The sequence below is a fragment of the Indicator indicator genome, chromosome 29 (genome assembly GCF_027791375.1).
Source record: "Indicator indicator isolate 239-I01 chromosome 29, UM_Iind_1.1, whole genome shotgun sequence".
NCBI lineage: Eukaryota > Metazoa > Chordata > Aves > Piciformes > Indicatoridae > Indicator > Indicator indicator.
In genome coordinates, this window is record NC_072038.1 from 5,345,700 (window position 1) to 5,364,008 (window position 18,309).

Genomic DNA, 18,309 nt, shown 5'->3' on the forward strand with positions numbered 1-18,309 from the left:
CTTTCAAGACTTAACAATTCATCTGGTTTCTTTCAAGCAATAGATCTGCAATTTACAGGCGATGTGATGCTGCATTTGTGAATCAGTGTAACTCAAACACCCGTACTAATCATGTACAACACTACACACAAGCTTGTCCAAACACACACCCATTGTGAAGCACTGACAACTAAATAAATAAATACATCTTGCTAGAAGCTGGTCTCCTGACTCCCTTTGTCCTGAAGCCTCTGACACTTCAGCACAGGCATATTTCATTTAACATTATCACACATTTCACTTTGAATTCAGCCTCCTGTAAACTCAATTCTCACCTCCAAAGCAGGACAATATACTGCCATCAGAAAGTCAAGTTGCTCATTAAAAAGCGAAAATAATGAAGCTACTTGAAGTTTTTAATCACTCGTGTTAATGACATTAAGAAACAACAGCATTAAGAACTGTCTGAAAAGGACAGAAGTGAGACAAGAGCCATTGCTGAGATGAATTAGCTTGTGCAAGAAGCTGCTGCTGTTCAATGAAGTGAGAGAGCAGCTCTGAGAGAAGGACTGCTCAGCTAGCTTTCAGAAACAGCTGCAGAGCTGTCTCAGGTTTCTCAGTTATAAAGTGAGTTCAGTCCTCTTGTGTTCCTTCCCAGAGTATTTAGAGACATCTAAACCCCACCAACTCATCTTATTAAGACCCACCAGGCAAACACACATTATGTTCTAGCCCACCAACAGGATGAGAGTCTCACAAAGACAATCCTACCACCCCAGTAACACAGTAAAGGGTTATAGCATTTTATATATCAGCAACTTGTCACTGGCACAGGCTCCCTCCTTCACTTCTGCTCTCACTCTCCAAACCCTTCCTAAATGCTGCTCCAAGCAATGCAACTCTATCAGTAACTAGACAGTAAGAGAGTCAGAGAAGACAGGAAACAGCTCAAGGTACACAATGCAAACAATATCATCACTACAAGTACAAGGGGGAAAATCCAAGCACATAATAACAGATTAAATAACTTCATACAGAGTCACATAAGAAGCCTGGACAGAAGCAGGAATTGAACCCTTGAATTTTAAGCTGTGTGCATTTAATCTCATCAATGTTTACCACACCATTCTCATATGTAAAGGAATTTTTAAAAAACAAATTTACAAATGGTGCTATGTCATCACACCAGCAATATTTTCCCTCAACAGGTCACTTGCAGGTGAAGACCGAACAGTAAATACCCATTACAGCAGAAATCCACTCATTGTTAAACCATTCACACAAACAGATAAATATGAAAACTCACAGGAACTCCTCTGTTCATAAGTAACTGACTCACTGTCAGGACAATCTCAGTGTCAGTTTACTGTAAACAGGGGCTGTTGAACAGTGGTGCATCTACAGGTCACAGTTCACATGAACAGGCCTTGAGACTTGTTTAAAACCACACTGAAAGCAGGGCAATCTGGTGGGTCATCACCTTACAGATCAATGTGTGTTTTTTATATTTAAGTAAGCTGAGGCAAAAATCCTATTACACACAAACCCATGCTTTAGAAAGTGATTAATGCCTGTACTGTGTCAAACAACTGCTGTTAGAATCAGCCCTTTGGCAGCAGAATATATTCAGAGCACAGAGGATCCAGCTTGCCCCATACAGCTGATATGGTCTGAAGAGGTGCTGAGGGCAGCTCTTGAGGTGGGGCTTGAAGAGAAGTGAACCACGGTATAAATGCCTCCAGTACCTCATGCAGCCATCATTTCTTCCTTGGAGAAATCTGTCCAGCTGCAGTACAGAGCACACATGGTGCACCCACAGACTGTGCATGAAGCGTTCCTGGAGTCTCAGGGTGTCCCAAAGTACAGTCAGTGCTAGCATCCCACCCAGGACACAGCATTCATGCAGTGTCAGGTACAACCTCTTTTTCCACTTTGAGGTGGAAAGAAGAAAAGAATCCTGTTTTTCTGGAAGGTCTATTTTTCTGGAATGTCTGGATATTACCAGAGTGTATCTATTATGGATCAATACCTTACCATGGGGAGAGAGAGATCAATGCGTCCAGGACACATCAGCCCTACCGGGTGTGCAGGCAGCCCACACGTGTGCTGTAGATCAATACCCTGGGGCTGCCTTATGCCTGCGAAGCATTCAAACAACAACTGGGATCAAATTCACACCAGGACTAACAGAGCCTGGGCACATCAGATTCACTGTACACACCCACACATTCGTGTTCTGGAAACCAGAAACACAGCTTCTGCAATTATGTTATTTATGTTTTGGGGGTGGATGCAGGGGGAGCAGGTTGCCCTTGTTATTTAACTGCTTTCAGACATTTCTAGGAAAGCATGGTGTTGACTGCTTGCAGATTACAAGTCTGCTGGGGAGATACTAACTATAATTTTCACTGACACTGGCTGTGCTGCTGAAATCATGGGACTCTGCATACATGTCAAATTGACTAGAGCCTTGTGTAAACACAAAGCCTTGGCTCTACTGTCATGTACATTTATGGTACCAAATGAATATTTCATGTGCTATACTAAAATAGTAACAATTCTGTGGGCAACCAATAAAAGGCCTCTGTAATTTTGGCATAAACCTTCCAGTTCACATTCTAGTTCAAAAGAAGGCTTAAGTGCATGTTTATACTACAGTTCCAAAGATAGCACTGAGATATCTGAGCTATCATTTCAAATCAGTCAGCATTAATAACTGAAGTAGTGCCAACAGAGCTCAGCATGGACCAGCTCCTCTCCTCCCCAGCAGCATGGATATAATCCAAGTCTCAGGAGGCATCTACCAGAGAAACCATGTACGTAGCCAACACCAGGAAAGCTGAACCCGAAGTATTTTAGCCTTAGATTTAGAATTTAACACAATTATTTTGAGAATCAGTGCTTTCAGCAAGTAGGTTCTTAAAAACACAGAAAACACCAGAAGGAGTTCATTACCACTTTAAGAGATTGGATCTATAAATATTCACACATTTTCCTATTTAGACAAATATTTGGGGTTTTACACCCTATTTTGCATGCAGTTCCCAGGACAAGCAGTCCTATGGAAATGATACTCATTTGCCTTCAGAAATGTACAGCAGAGAAAAATCTGAAGGTCAAAAATAAGAATGATCCCTGAGTCAGATAAATCTATTTAAATTAAAGTCATGCTCCAGAGAAAAAACAAACCAGCTGACTACGACTTAAGTGTGCACACTGATCTAGAAAGGGAAAAGAAAGGTCACTGAACTTGAAGGAGAGAGACAATAAAAAGAAGATACACTGAACTTGAAGCTTGAGGAAGACAGATTTAGACTGGCCACTAGAAAGAAAGTTTTTACAGGGAAGGTGGTGAGATACTAGAACAGGTTTTCCTGGGGAGGTTGTGGATGCCCCCTCCCTGGAGGTGTTCAAGGCCAGGCTGGATGAGACCTTGAGCAACCTGGTCTAGTGGAAGGTGCCCTGGGCCATGGCAGGGGGGTTGGAACTAGATGGCTTTGCAACCTAAACCATTCTATGAACCTGACAGGGTGCTGGGCAATCTCATTTAAACTGCACTATCACTTAGGTTGGACCAGGTGATCATCTGAACATGAACATTTAATATGCATGCTTTTCTGAACGAGCTTCCCAGACACAGTCTCTTTCACTGGAAGTTTGTTTTAAGAGTTCAGCTACCTGAGAGCAAACCCTGGAGAATCTGAAGAAAAATCTCCATTTCAGATTCAACACAGAGTCTGAGGCAAAGTCTTCATTAATTCAGTTTAAACTGAACAGATTTTTTATGTCTCCAGTGCTATCGTGCATTAATGCCACACACAAAAACCAGGATTTAAATTATTCAGAAGCATGAGGAAAGCAGTTCCTGCAGTTTCCAGACCTCCTCCTTTTCAGATTCATCAGGAAATTTTCCTAAATAAAAGCAAACTAAAATCTGACTGGGATTCTGCAATCATTTCCCTGCATCTAAGATGAAGCCAACAAAAATAAAGCTTGATTCAATTTGTTGAACAGAGTCTGACAGAAAACCCCTTTTGTGAGAAGGTTCCAGCCGCAGCAGGTCTGCTAATGACCGAGCATTCCTCAGGAAGCTTTTCACTGCTCCTTGCAATGCAGCCTTGGCAGTGCTGAAGATTTAAGCAACCAACTTCACTGAAAAGACCCCAACCGGAGAAAAGCAGGGAGCAGAGAAGATCCATCTGTCAGTGTTTATAGCCTGGCAGCAGCGGTGTCACTGTGCAACGCGGGGCTGGTGTATTTGTTGTTTTAGATGACAGCTCTGGTTGATCAGGCTGTCACCATAGCAACTTTCACTAAGAACTCACAATGCACCCAAACGAACTCTGAGCTAAATTAACTTATTGCATGTCACCAGTGAGAAATGACTGTTCAGAGGTAATTTTCTGTACTAATATGTAATAGAGTTAACTCTCTAAATTGAATTAAATTAATTAAATGCCACTCCCAGTAAATCAGATTCTATTACATGAATGTTAAAAGAAATTAAAGATGTTTTAATAAAGATTACTAATAATAACTTAATATTATTACTTCATTTTAATTCAAAAATTCTGCTCAGTTTATTTTAGACACATGTCTTCCCCCTACTAGGAAGGAATACCTAATCACTCCACATACATAACACACATTTACTTCCCATGGATGTGCTTAGACTAATCCAAAAGAAGCAACACCATCATTTTAAGGATGCTCATCTAGCTTGCTTTAATACATTCCACCTTAAGATTTGTCTTACACACACACACTTAAGTTTCTGGTAAATTCCCACATCTTCAATTGTTTGTCTAGTTTCTAAAGAGTTTTATTTCTGCTTTTTCCTGGAGGAGAGGGGTAAAAAAAAAAAAAGGAAGAAAGATTTTTGTACTAAGTCTGAGTGGAAAGAAAGAAAATACCATGCCTGTCAAGGCAGACCACAAAAATAACAGCTCTTTAATGGCTTTACAGATCTACCTAATAATCTATTATTAACTTCATTTTTTAAAGTAGTTTCTCGCACATTAGAGTAGGATGGTCAGCTGGGAGGGAAATCTAAGATGCCCCTAGCTCCCAGTGTGAATAAAGGGCAAGTTATAATTGTCAACTAATGGTATTAATGCTGTCGGGATGACCCTGACTTTAAGTCTTGCCAAGATACTTCAGGCAAAAATGAGCCCTATCTAACACCTTTCAGAACCACAAACCATATTATTACTCTACTTTTCAAACACACTCCATTTAGGCACAAGAAAGCAGCTATTAACAGCAGGGGGAGCACATGGTATTGTCTTATCTGCCACTGGACAGGATGGTGACAATGACTTCAGCCCAAGCACCGGCTTCAGTTTGACTTCTGTTAGAACACCCACAGGAAAGCAAATAATTTCATTAGAAGAATACAGTAAAAGTTGGTGTTCTAAAACATTTTCTCAGTGTCTCCCAAAAAAAAAGGCACAAAAGCAAATGTGAAAAGCAAGGGTGCAGCAAAGCACCACCAATCTAAAGGAGCCAAAAAAGGTAAGGTTACAAGATCCCATCTGCACGCCAGGTACCAGTAAAATCGATTATGGTTTATTGTTATTGTTTAAGGTATTACCCAGAAATTTTAAGTTAGATTTTTTTTTCTTATGTCATAGCAACTATAAGGCAACAAATAAAGGTCTTCATATTTAAAAATGTACTTTGTATTCAAGGACCAAACTGAAGAAAGACTACGTGGGCTCATGGAACTGACTTAGTTCTCTTAGCACTGCATAAAAATATATCTGAACAGACAGGACACTATATACCATCAAGAGACAGGAGAATACCTTATCAAATATACAAGTAATTTAGTGTTTTGGAATCTTTATTGCATTTTCAAATTTAATTTGATAAAAGTATGGCTCTTGTTCTTTCAAAACTCTCAAGAGTTTTAGTCCTATGTCAATAAACAAAACCACCTTCATTCTCTACTCACCTTCTCTTTATTTTTCAGAAGAAATAATCAGACCAGCATCTACTTCTCCCACCATAACAGAAGCTCTTCAAGGTGGAGTGACTTTCATGGCAGAAGTCTCTTTGTTGAAGTGGGAGTGACTTACAGAGCTTCCCAGTGAGACCTAAGCAGTTAGCAACACAGTCTTTGCAGCTACTCAAAGAAAAAGAGAACGACACCAAACTCTGCAATGGAGTTTAGAGGAAGAATCTTTTCCCAGACACCATGAAAAGCCACCCAAAGCTGTAATATTAGAAGCCAAAAAGCCAGCTCTTTGAAAAAGCTTTTCTGAATAAGCCTGAAAATTATCCCAAATGACCACAGTGAGAAATAGTTTTCCAGTGCAAGCCTCATTTACCTACAGTAAAAGAACAGAAGAAACTTGACTTGGCTGAGGGCTCAGCTGTCTGTTGCATTGGAAAAATGGAGGGTACAGTAGAAGGCAGTGGTTGTAACAGTAAGGCAAAAGATTCCTGTGAAGTACAGTGAAGGAAAAGCAAGGCAAAGACACAGGTTCTGGAATTTGCTGGTTGTCACAGGACAAAAAAAAGCGATGAACATAGGCCCACAGTCTGGTTAACTCTTTCAGGAATGGAAGAGCTAAACAACTGAGATTGCTGAAGACAACCCCCCAGTTAATTTCCTGCTGTCAATGTTGGACAAGATTAGTAATAACTATATGACAAAGAACAAAATTAAATCATTACTCTTGGAAGATGAGAGATAGCAAGATACGAATTATGATGGAGCCCATGTCTGCCTATTTAACTCTGAAGACTTTTCTCTTGTTGAGGAGAGAGTCACTGCTCAAATGCCAGAGCAAATAGAAGGGAAGGGCCTCCCTCTTATGCACATCAGAACAGAATTGAAAACGCAGCAGGACAGCTTCCCACCTCCAGCACAGTCAGGGAGTTTGCTCACCATTTATCAATCAGACCTAAAAACAACTGCAGCGGAAACCGTTGGGAAATTAACGCAAATAATACATTTAGACATATACCTCAGAGACCTGCAGAGACAAAATCATGAGCCATCAGAAAGGAGAGAGAGGAAAAGTTCTTAAGAAGAAACTCCACATTATCAATTCAAGATCCTTATAGAATTAGAGGGCATCTGAAATCTAGGAGGCTTCTTAAAGCAAGCCGAGTTCAGGGACAGCTAACTGAATGAGAGGGATAGGCAGCAGCACTGCAAGGAAACAGAACTGGACAATGGAGTGAGCTTGAAGGGCATCAAAAATAAGCTTTAGGTTTTACTTGTAGCAGTAGTGAGGTTAGAGTTGCAGAGGTTAACTCAAGGGTTACTCACTAATCCTCCAATTACAGATGTTGCATTTAGAAAATAATTCTGGACTAACTGGAAGGGCTTCTAAAGAGAAGAAACATAAATTATCATGGTTTGAAAAACAGCTTGACAACACTAGCATGAGGGAAGCCTGAATGGGCTGTTAAGTAAAAAAGAAGATACACAAAGAGGCCCCTGCAGAGGAGGGGAAAGATCTGCTCTCCACATACTGAGCAAATCAACCAAGGAAGAAGAGGCTTAAGTTACAGGAAAGACTGTTCAGGCTGAGTACGAAGACGACTATCCAACAACAAAAAAAAACCTGCTCTCAAAAACATCTGTTGGGCTCATCTGACAATGGGGAGATGGAGAAGACAATCCCTTCTTGCTCAACTAAAGGGATGTAACTAGTCCTAGGATTCCAAGACTTCAATGTGGCATTTGTATTTTTAACAGAGTTGAGGACTTGCCAGTTCTGGAGCTCAGTAAACTCAGGTGCTTCAAAACAAAAGTTTATGAGAGCCTGTCTGGCCTTGGAAAGGTGAAAGGTCCAGCTCCATAAAGACTGTTGGAAAAATAAAAGACAGCAGAAGCAGCCAAATTGGAAATGATGTCATTTAACAGCATCCTGAAAACAGGAGGACAGATCTTCAGGAAACTCTCTGATAAGACAGAGGAGAGCTACTTCTGTTAGCATGGGAAGGGGCAATCAACAGCTTGCCTTGAGTTCAGCTGTTCCCCTTGGGCCAACAGTAATAACAGTTGCTGACATGCTCAGGGCAGGTGAAGAATTTCCAAAGCATTTAGTGGTGCTATTAAACGCAGGTCCCACAAGACTGCTTAGCATGAGCCACTACTGCCATGCCACAAAGCTAGGGCAGGATGCCTAAAAAGAAAATCACCTCCTCTCATGGTGATCTTGGACCTACAATCAACCTCATGAGTAACCACCTCTTAGCATGCTAATGCACACAGCACTGCCTAAACCAGTTCAGGAATAACCTGAATGATGAGATGCACGATGCAAACCCAACCAGAATGCCATGGAGCATTTACCAGTGTGAGGTGGTTAAACAGACATTTTAAGTAGTCCTGTAGGATTTGTAAAGTATGGGCTACCAGCTTCAACAATTCAGAAAGAGCATTAAAATAAGCTAGCAAAACACAGGGAAGTCAAGAGGCAGCCTAAGGTTCTCACAGTAGAGGAATGTCAACACCAGACAGTCAATGGGAGAACAGAAGGTCCCCCAGGCCAAAAGTTTCACACAGTGTAAAATAATCAAAACACATTTTCATTCCCTTTGTTTTCCCAAGATAACCCTTTACAGCATTTGTAGAGTAACTACCCCAAGAGCATGTACTAGTGTTACAGTTCAAAGCTGGTTTCATCCCTCCCAAGAAAGTATCAAGACACTTCAGAAAACTGGAATATATCTCAGCACTCAGTATCATTTCCTGATGAACCTCTCCAAGCTTATGGTTTGCAGCCCTGGTAGATGTTGTATTTGTATGCAACACAAGCCTCCCTCAGGTAGTAAGGTGATAATCTAATAATGGAAAGTGGTCAGCACACTGCAGGTACAACAAAGGTGGTAGGCTTTCATGGAGGAAGCACCACGAGCAGCCAACAGAACTTCACATAAAAGAATGATCTAAGCAAGACAGTCCTCAAGGCAAACAAGAAACTGCCTTCATGTATGTTTCTTCAAAAGAAGGGTAAAACAGATGACAGTTCAGAAAGTAAAGTTAGGACCACGCTGATACAAAAGGTGAGCTGTGCTATAAAGCCCTACATCTCTGACTCTGCTGAGTGGGTATGAAAGCTTAGAGATGCAGGGTGGGTGGATACAGAACAGTGGTGGCAATGTTAAAATTGACTCTAGTACTGGGGCATGTATGCCTTGATGGACAAGTATCAAGACAACATTCCATTTATAACTGGTAAATTATTATTTAATAAGCAGACTGGTGGAAGAGCAGAATGTATGTCCATGCCTGAGCTGCTGTGATGCCGGAGTGCAGCAGTCTGACCATTTGACAGCCTTCATGTTTAAATATCCTGCATGAGGCAATGCCCAGGACTGCAAAAGGGCCCTCTCACTGGGTGTGAAAGCACAGGCTGTGGGCAGATCAATGACCATAAAGCAACTCCATTTGATCATAACCACTCCTAGTAGCATTGCATGGCTGTCTTCAAATTGACATTCTAGAATACGAAGCTGCACTGGGAGTTGGTTTGTTTTTCAGAAAGGAAGGCAGGGATTTATCTGAGAGGCACTACCACTGAGGGGCATCCTGACAATTGGCTCTGGATGAGAAAAGCCAGTCTGGTGTTATCCAATTTGTTCTTATTCTCTCTTCATGGAGTACTCTTGTAGAGATAATGTCCCAGGCTTGAAATTTGTTTGACACTGGACAATGTAAAGAGACATCTGATGAAAGCATGTAGTCCTTCAGGGTTTCAGCCCTTACAACATTTAGAGCATTTGAAAAATACTTTCAATCAACTGTGTCTCACGTCTGAAAGCTCCAATTTTCACCCCACTTGAAAGCTAAATATATACAGGTCAGGCTGTAACCATTCTCAATCTGATAAGCCCAGATCATTTCCTAATTGAGGAAACAGAAAAGGCAACCACATGGAAGACCAGAGCAATATTCTGTCTGCATATTATAAGCACATGTCTAGATCTGCATAATGGAAACTACAAGCAGCTACCTCGAAGGAGGATAAAAACTACCTCTGAGGAGTATTGAGAATATAAAAGATCTGACTTGAGCCCTTGCCTATTTTGCTATTCCCAGCCAAGGAAGCTGAAAAGCTGCACAGCCCTGGAGGTGCTTACTGAAGCACTAAGATGAAGAAGCAACTCTAGCAACAACATTGAAGCACTCTGCATCTCTTCAGGAGGCAACTGTCTTGTCAATCTAGCTCAGGACAGAGGCACATTAGGAAGAATCTCTCATGGTTTCTGGTTTCTTTTCAAACAACCCTAGAGTTTTGTGTTTGTTTTTCTTGAAGAGATAAATGTTTTTTTTTTAACAACCTATACTGATTGCTTTGGTGCCTCACTGTCTGAGAAGTGTGTGTTTGAAAGCTAAAGAGTTTACAGCCTCACAGGAGCTACAGAAGACTTCTGCATTCAGAACAGTCAATCCTTGGTTGCAGGGCTCAGAGTGTCCAGCCTTGACAAGCCCTCTCCTACAAAAATACACCGATTTTCAACGCCACAACTATCTCTAGTTGGCTACCTTTGACTAGCAAAACAGCAAGATACACTCAGAAAAACTCACAAAGCTAAACACAACTTGTAAAGAATATCCATAAACTTACTCGTAATATTAAAGCTTTATCCTTTACTTCCTAATGGAATGCTGGAACAAGATACTCATCATGTTGCTTACACTTGTGAAAGCAAAATGTGTGCTAAATAGTACTGAACTACTACCACCAGAAACTCCAGACAGCTTGCCACAGCCATCCTGCCTGAAATAATAAGCAGGAAAACAAAGTTTTTTTGCATGCTAGTGAACGTCAAGCCTCCCAAGCTCATTCTTCTTGCTTTGTCTCCTTGAATATGCAAATTTCTCCTCCTGTTTACTTTGATCTTTTTGTGTTTTCTACTCCTTTTCACTCAGTATTATGGCAAGGACTCTACAAATTATCTTCATACTCTGTTCTTTGTAGATTGTAAAGTCGTAATTACTTCTCTATCAGAGAAGTGATAAGTTATAAGCCAGTCAGTTATAAGTAGAACAAATTCATGTTTGTTTAAGGATACTTACAACAGCAAAACAAGTCCATGATAACGTTTATCAGAAAGAAAACAGTTGTGTGTTGTAAAGCTGTAACGTATGGCACTGGGTTATCATTAGGTTATCAAACGGCTGCATATTAAGGTCTAATTGAAGAACTTATTACAGTGCTGCCCCTCCTTCTGCAATGATGATTTATGGCACATTTTGTCACCACAATGTTCAGCAGTTCAGTGCAAACACAGCACTTAACTAATAAGATGGCAGAGGCAGATATTCAAGCATAAGCTATAAATACTCCAATGAGTCAGAGGTCGTAAGTCTGTTGTAAATCACACCTGGTTTGTAGGCTGAAATGCATTTCCTAATCTTAGGTAAAAACCTCTGCTGGTTCCTACAATACGACACAAAACTGGAAAAACTCAAAACCTTTTCTCTTTAAGGTTGATTGTGTTACACACTATCAGAATTCCACTCTAGAAAGTTTAGTTCTAGTCTAGAAATTCCAGTTCTCTACAAAGCTTTGTTTTCCTTCACTCTCTAGAAAGTTTTGTTTCCTTCTTTCCTATGTAACTACCATTAAACATCAGTAACATCTACCACAGCCAGAAGGAGTATATTATCAATGTACATGAAACTGGTTTTCTCTATGAGTAAAACTGAGTGTAGGTTACAGGAAGACAATTCACATCCAAACCAGTACAAGCAGGGAAAAATCATAATAGCCCATTTGAGCAGGGTAAGCAAAGAATCAATTTAAACTTATGCAACACTTTACATGGATGACTTGGGAAAGAAAATAGGTGGTTTTGATGAAAGGAATGTCACTACTACTGTCACAGCAGGGGAGAGGATCTCAGATCTTTTCCATTCTTTATACCTTCTAACTCCCATTTATGATAGTGGACCATGTTCCTCCAGATAAAACATACAGTAGTGGTCATAGTAAAAAGGGTTATACAAATTTTAAAAGGAACCTGAAGAAAGCATGCCAGCATTTGTGACACCACAAATGGTCCATCAAGCAACCACATATTGTGAAATGCTTTCTCTTCTTTTAAGTCGTTTAAAATAAGATGTATTAAAGTGTCTACCTTGGTAGGTTAATCTCAGTTTGCAGACAACCTTCCTGACTCTGCAGGTTCCATATTAAAATCCTTGTACAGTGAGCAGTCCCCAGACACCTGGCACAGACAACCAGGGGGAGGGGAAAGCTCCAGAAACAGACCAGGAGCAGAAGGGAATGAATGCTGCTTAGCTCAGCCCCATTGTACCACTGTAACAGTGCTGGACAGGCTGGGGTTATCACAGCTATTCCAGCTCCAGCAGTCCTGCTCTGTCCCCTTAGTGAGCTGACTTTCCCATTGTCTCTTGGAAAACCCACATCTCTCTTCCTGGTCCCATACCATGAACGTGCTAAAGACAGACCTACAAGGATCACAAAGTTTAAAGAAGCAGAGACTGAGTATCTCTGCTCAGGGTAAAAAGATATCTTCCGGACTAACATTTCTAATCAAATATTTACCAAAATCTTTTCTCTGTTAAACTAAAACTGGTGTATACTTAACTCTTTACTTCTGTGTTTGCAGATTTAACATTTACCTTTGCTGTAGATAATGCTGGAGCAGTGGATGCTTTGCCTTTCAGTTACTGTGGTGGATTTCTGATTAACAAAGCACTGAATCTATTTTATACCAGCACTCCAACTTCATTTTAGACAAAGTGCATAGAATTCAGCTGGGATGAGAATAAAGCAGCCAAGGACCTGATCACCTGTGTGCTGACTAAACCTGCAGTAGGATGGCTAAATGAAAAGAAAGCTTTTGGCCTCAATAGTATTTATCACAAGCAGAGTTCTCTTCAAAGTCCCCTGCAGTTATTAAGTAACAGCCATTTACCATACCAGTGACTATTTACCATACAGTACAAAACTCTTACTGGTAGTTACAGCTGAATGTTTTCATTACTAAAGCCTTTATACACCAAGTTTCTTTATCAAGTGCCTATAAACCGGCAAGAATTTACACACTTAAAATAAACACTAATGGGCTGTGCTCAATAGTCCTGTTCTCCAAAAATTACCATAAAAGAACAGTAAGGTGGAAGCACAATGCACAGCATGCAATAAAAACATGTTCATTTCCCACCTCATCTAATTCTACAGAGCTCCTCTCCATCTGAACAGGAAGACTACTTTCATTTGTTTTCAAGTAATTGAGAAACATTTCAGCTACTTATCAGCTCTTCAATCTTTTTTCCTTTCACACATTCCCTAGAATCGTTGCCAACAGGGTATTTATAAAAGATTCAACCTAACAAAAGGACTCTGGCAAACAATGTTGCAGAGAAAAAAATAATTAGAAACTGAAGAAGCTGTTATGTAGAGAAGGCTTAAAGAGTTGGATCCTTGTTTAAACAGAAAAAAAAAATCATTTAAGTTGTTTAAATAGAGGCCAGAGCTGTGTAAGGGCACACTTCCTAGCCCTGCACCAGTAACTCCAGCAGCAGCCACATACCTTTCCTCTATTGGTGGAAATGCTTGTTTATTTTGGAAGGGTTTTGTGCTCCACATCACAAACGGAAACATTCAGCTTGGTCTGAGGCCTCAGAGCAATATTTAACTGACAACATACCATATACACACACCCACAGGAAACCTCTTTCCTCCTTAGGAGTTTCTCTTTCCTGAGGCCTCTCTCACCAGCAACTCCACATGCAACAGCCAGTGTCCTGTTACAGTGAATTATAACAGGCACATACACTCCACACAAGCCAATTGCTAGCTAGGGCAGTATCTCCACATTTTCCCCCATGCTATAGAAAGAAATTAACATCTTAATATTATAAAAACCCAAAAAGCACTTTGATCACACATAGGTTCCTAGCACAGAACAAGCCAATCGAACAGGCAAACTTTTCACTGCTTATCAAAGCACCACCCTTTGTCCCATCCTAGATACTCCTTCAAAAATGCTGCTGAGGGCAAACAAGAAACGGCATAAACATGCAATCAGCTGAAAAACAGAAGCTGAAAATTCCTTCCATAGTCCATCTCCCGTTGCACACTTTGACTTCTCCAACAGGACCCAAACACTGTAAGCGTCTCTCATTGCTGTAGCAACTCAGAGGCAGAATTGCAGGACACAAACACAAAATGAAGCACCAAGTGACCACAAGCAGCTACACTAACTCCAAGTTAGTAAGATCTTACCTACCCAAATTTGGTGATAGGAACATTCTGTAAAAGGTTCAGTTCCAGCCCAGTTTTAATCTTTGATGTAATACTGGCATACAGTACCTGCTGCAGCCACTTTGTCCAGTTTTACTGTGGCATCCTGTCTTTACAATTAATTTATTTGCTGTGTCCCAGATATGAAATAAATTAACTGAATTCAGTGATAATCCCTGTGTTGCTCTAGTAGCTTTTGTCAGTCAACCTTGAAAATGTATCAAAATCAACCACTTGGTGCAGAACTGTGTTGAAGTTTAGCAACAACTTCAGCTATTATATGAAAAGGTTCAGCCACTTTTTTCCTCTCATGAATTTAGAATTAGTATTGTCTGTATTTTAAGACATTCCTGCTACCTCTCATAAGCTTGTGTACATCTCTCCTCAAGATAAGTGTAAAAGAACAATATCATGAAATGGAAAAAAATTACATTCCCATACATCAACCTTAAAAGCACCTCATAGTTGCCCACCAAAGGACACGAAAGGAAGATCATCCCAGCAAAGGACATGAAAAGGAAGATCATCCACATGATCCCCTTGCAAACAACCATGATCCCTTGCACTGAACATGGACCCAAGAGGTATGGCCCCTCTGCAGGTCAGGTCAGCTCTTTCCAGTAAAGCCTAACTACAAAAAGACGCATTACTGCTTCTGGCAGATCATAGAATCACAAAATGGTTTGGGTTGGAAGGGACCTTTAATGGTCATATAGAATCATAGAATTGGTAGGGTTGGAAGGGACCTTTCAAGATCATCCAGTTCAAACCCCCCTACCATGGGCAGGGACACCTCACACTACAGCAGGTTGCTCACAGCCACATCCAGCCTGGCTGCAAAAACCTCCAGGGATGAGGCTTCCACCACCTCCCTGGGCAACCTGTTCCAGTGTCTCACCACCTTCATGGTGAAAAACTTCTTCCTAACATCCAATCTGAATCTACCTATTTCAATAGAATCATTTCTATAGAATCATATAGTACCACCCCCCTGCAGTAAGCAGATGAATCAAAATCCAGAACTGCCTAATCTGCATCATGACTACATGTATTCGCTGGTGTCTTCTTCCCAATTCATATTTATAGCAGTAGCAAAGGATGTTTAAACAGAAAGATAATGGGGCAGGGGGGGAAATAATCAAATTGATAAAGACAGTCACTAAATTTGAAAGAAACAACCTCACAGGCCTACCTAAAAACCTGGAGTATTGCCATGCTAGTTTAAAAAACTTAAACCTGACATTTTCAAGGAATCAAAAACAAAGCTGTAATAACAAAGATAGAAATAATAACGTCCCACAGAGGAAAGCAAAGGCTCTGTGTTTCAATATTCACAGAAGTAAGAGCCACTGCATCAGCTTGTGAAAATGCACTTAGTTATTACTTTGACAGCAAAAAACATCTGCCACTGAAATATGATATTAAAAAGTTATTATAATCCATTCTACAACAGTGAAACCTTTTCATGCAACAATGAGCTGATACAGAGAACAAAACATGTAATACTATGGAAACAAATATTCTGCTTAGATAGAAATTGCTCTGACGTATCTTAATTCCAAGTTTTTTTCAGGCACTTCAAGATTTTGAGGGGCATAGCTACTTCTGCTTCTCCTGAACACAAAACCTACTGCTGCAGACCTTACAGGTGCAGATGTGACAGAATTTAGAGTGGTATTTACTGATTTCACAGTTTGTACATTAGAAAAATTTGGAAAGGAAGGGACAGAGCCTCAATAAATAATTTGTTATGGTTTCTTCATTATGTAGTTAAGACTTTCTCTGAATTCAGTATTACTGAAGCAATACTTAATTTCTGCTGTATAAATACATCACAAGTGTCTGAAACATAAGTTGTTTTGTCAACCCCATATGTTAGGCTTGGCTCTTCTCTAACTCCCAGTCTTTGGGAATCTGGGAATCTCTACTTGCCTGTCTGTCACCTAATTACCCACCAATAAATAACTGTGCATATTAACTCCTTCAGAACTGCTCCACAGTCCTCAGTTCTGTGTGGTACCACGGAAATCAAAGGACACACTAGATAAACTAACCATTAGCCAACAGCTGCAGGGGAGAGGCATTACCCCAACTCCCTTCCTCACCCTTTTTAAGGCCACACCTTAATGAACACTCCTCCTAGGGCACCCAGGAGTTCACTGCCCCAGAAAGCGGAGTGCCTTGCTTATCTCTGCTGCCTCCTGAACCATGCTGCTAACCAGCTCAATTCACTTACCAACCATAAAACCCACACAGGAAGAAAAAAAGACAGTGGGAGAAATAGCTTTCTCCTGTGTTCAATGATATTGAGTTTACTCACTAATTTGAGTTGAACTGTGCAAGCAGGGGGGAGAGACTTACCTTTTTTTGGTGGCAATTAATTGTCCTTGAAATAGATAAGTAACTGCTAACAACTAAATGAAAAACTACATCTGTCTTGACATGAGACAAAAAAGATGATCTATGTTGTGTTGTATTTCCCAGAAATTTAATCCATATATTGTCAAAAAGCTGCTATATGCTACCCAGCAAGATAATCAAAGGAAAAGCCTGCACTGAGAATCCCACATCTAGTCAGCTCCTCCAACAAAGCAACAAGAACAGAACTACCCTTGTAAAATATGCTCTCTCCATTAAAAAAAATCTACAAAGAATACAAAGTATAAGCCCCTTTTTTTTCTTTTAACAGATTTAGGAAAACATCAAATGCTTCACAAAGAATGAATGTGAATTTACCTTTGGTTTTTTGTTCAGCAGCCTGAAAAGAAGAAAAGAAGAAAACAAATCAAATATTTGGCAATATTCAAAATGATACCAAATAATTACAGAGCTGCAGGCCTAACTTTCTGGAGAAACTGCTTACATAAATCAGGCTTTAGTTCCAGTAAAGGGTTGGGGAATGTTAGTTGCACTCCATGCATTAGGAAGAGAAGCATGGATACTTGTCTGAAGCTAAAAGCAGATGCCAAAGAGGCTATACAAAACACAGCAGGCAGTGTGACAGCACCCCCATCCACTCACCCTGCCTTCTGTCACTTGAGGTTCAGAGGCGTCCTGAAACAGTGTTTATGGCATTTTTAACAGCCAACAGAATTAACTCCTGTGAATTGGTCCAGTATCCCTCTGAACCCACACACATTACTAAACTGACACATTAACTGCACATTTTGTGAAGACTCATCTTTTTTTTGGTCTGTTTGCAACCGAACCAATTCTGGTTTTTTCAACACCGTATTTCTACACTGGACAAGAGAGTGATCAGTTGTGTCCTGGATTAACAGCCTCTCACAAGCCATATCCTAAGGGATGGTTAAGATGAAAACTGTAATCCAGAAAGAGGCAGAAGGCCATGTGCAGTGGCCTGGCAACCCCCTGCAGCATCGGTTGAGACTCATCCAGCTCACTTTGCATGGAGGCTGAGAAGGAATGCTCATGTGGCAGGGCTGTGGGAGCAGTAACCCAACATGAGGAGATGGTGAGCAGCTTGGGGAGCACTAATGAACTGTCACAACTGCTTTTGCAGAGGTTCTCTGCCTGCATCCTCACTTGAAGTCGACAAGATTGCTCACTTGTGTCAGAATTACTCACAGAACTAAAGGCTACAGGATTACCACCTGCACCTTACACACAAAAGTGAATAATCATTGAAAACAGGAACATGAACAAACCTTTTTCTGAGCACCTTCCTTCTTTTTCTTTTCTTCCTGCTTTTTCTTTTTCTTTTCTTCCATCAAATGTTCCTCTTCTTGTGTTTCTTGTTCTTTCTCCCTGACAAGAATAAAGGTTGGGAAGAGTGTTTCACTAAGATGAAGTTTATCTAGGAAGGTAAATAATCCATACATATAGTTCTGACTTTCTACAGCTCATGTCTTTAAAAAGCTGCTTTGAATACTGTAATAAAAGCATTAAAAAAACCCAAAAACCCCAAACAAACACAAAACAAAACCCCTGTTCAGAAATTGAACCTAGTGACAAATAAAGCAATGAAAACTCAGAAAGAATAGATTGAATGTGGAACCTCTCTCCACAATCTAACCCACTACTTAATATTAGCATGTTCTAGGGAAAGAAAGTTTAAAACTCAGAA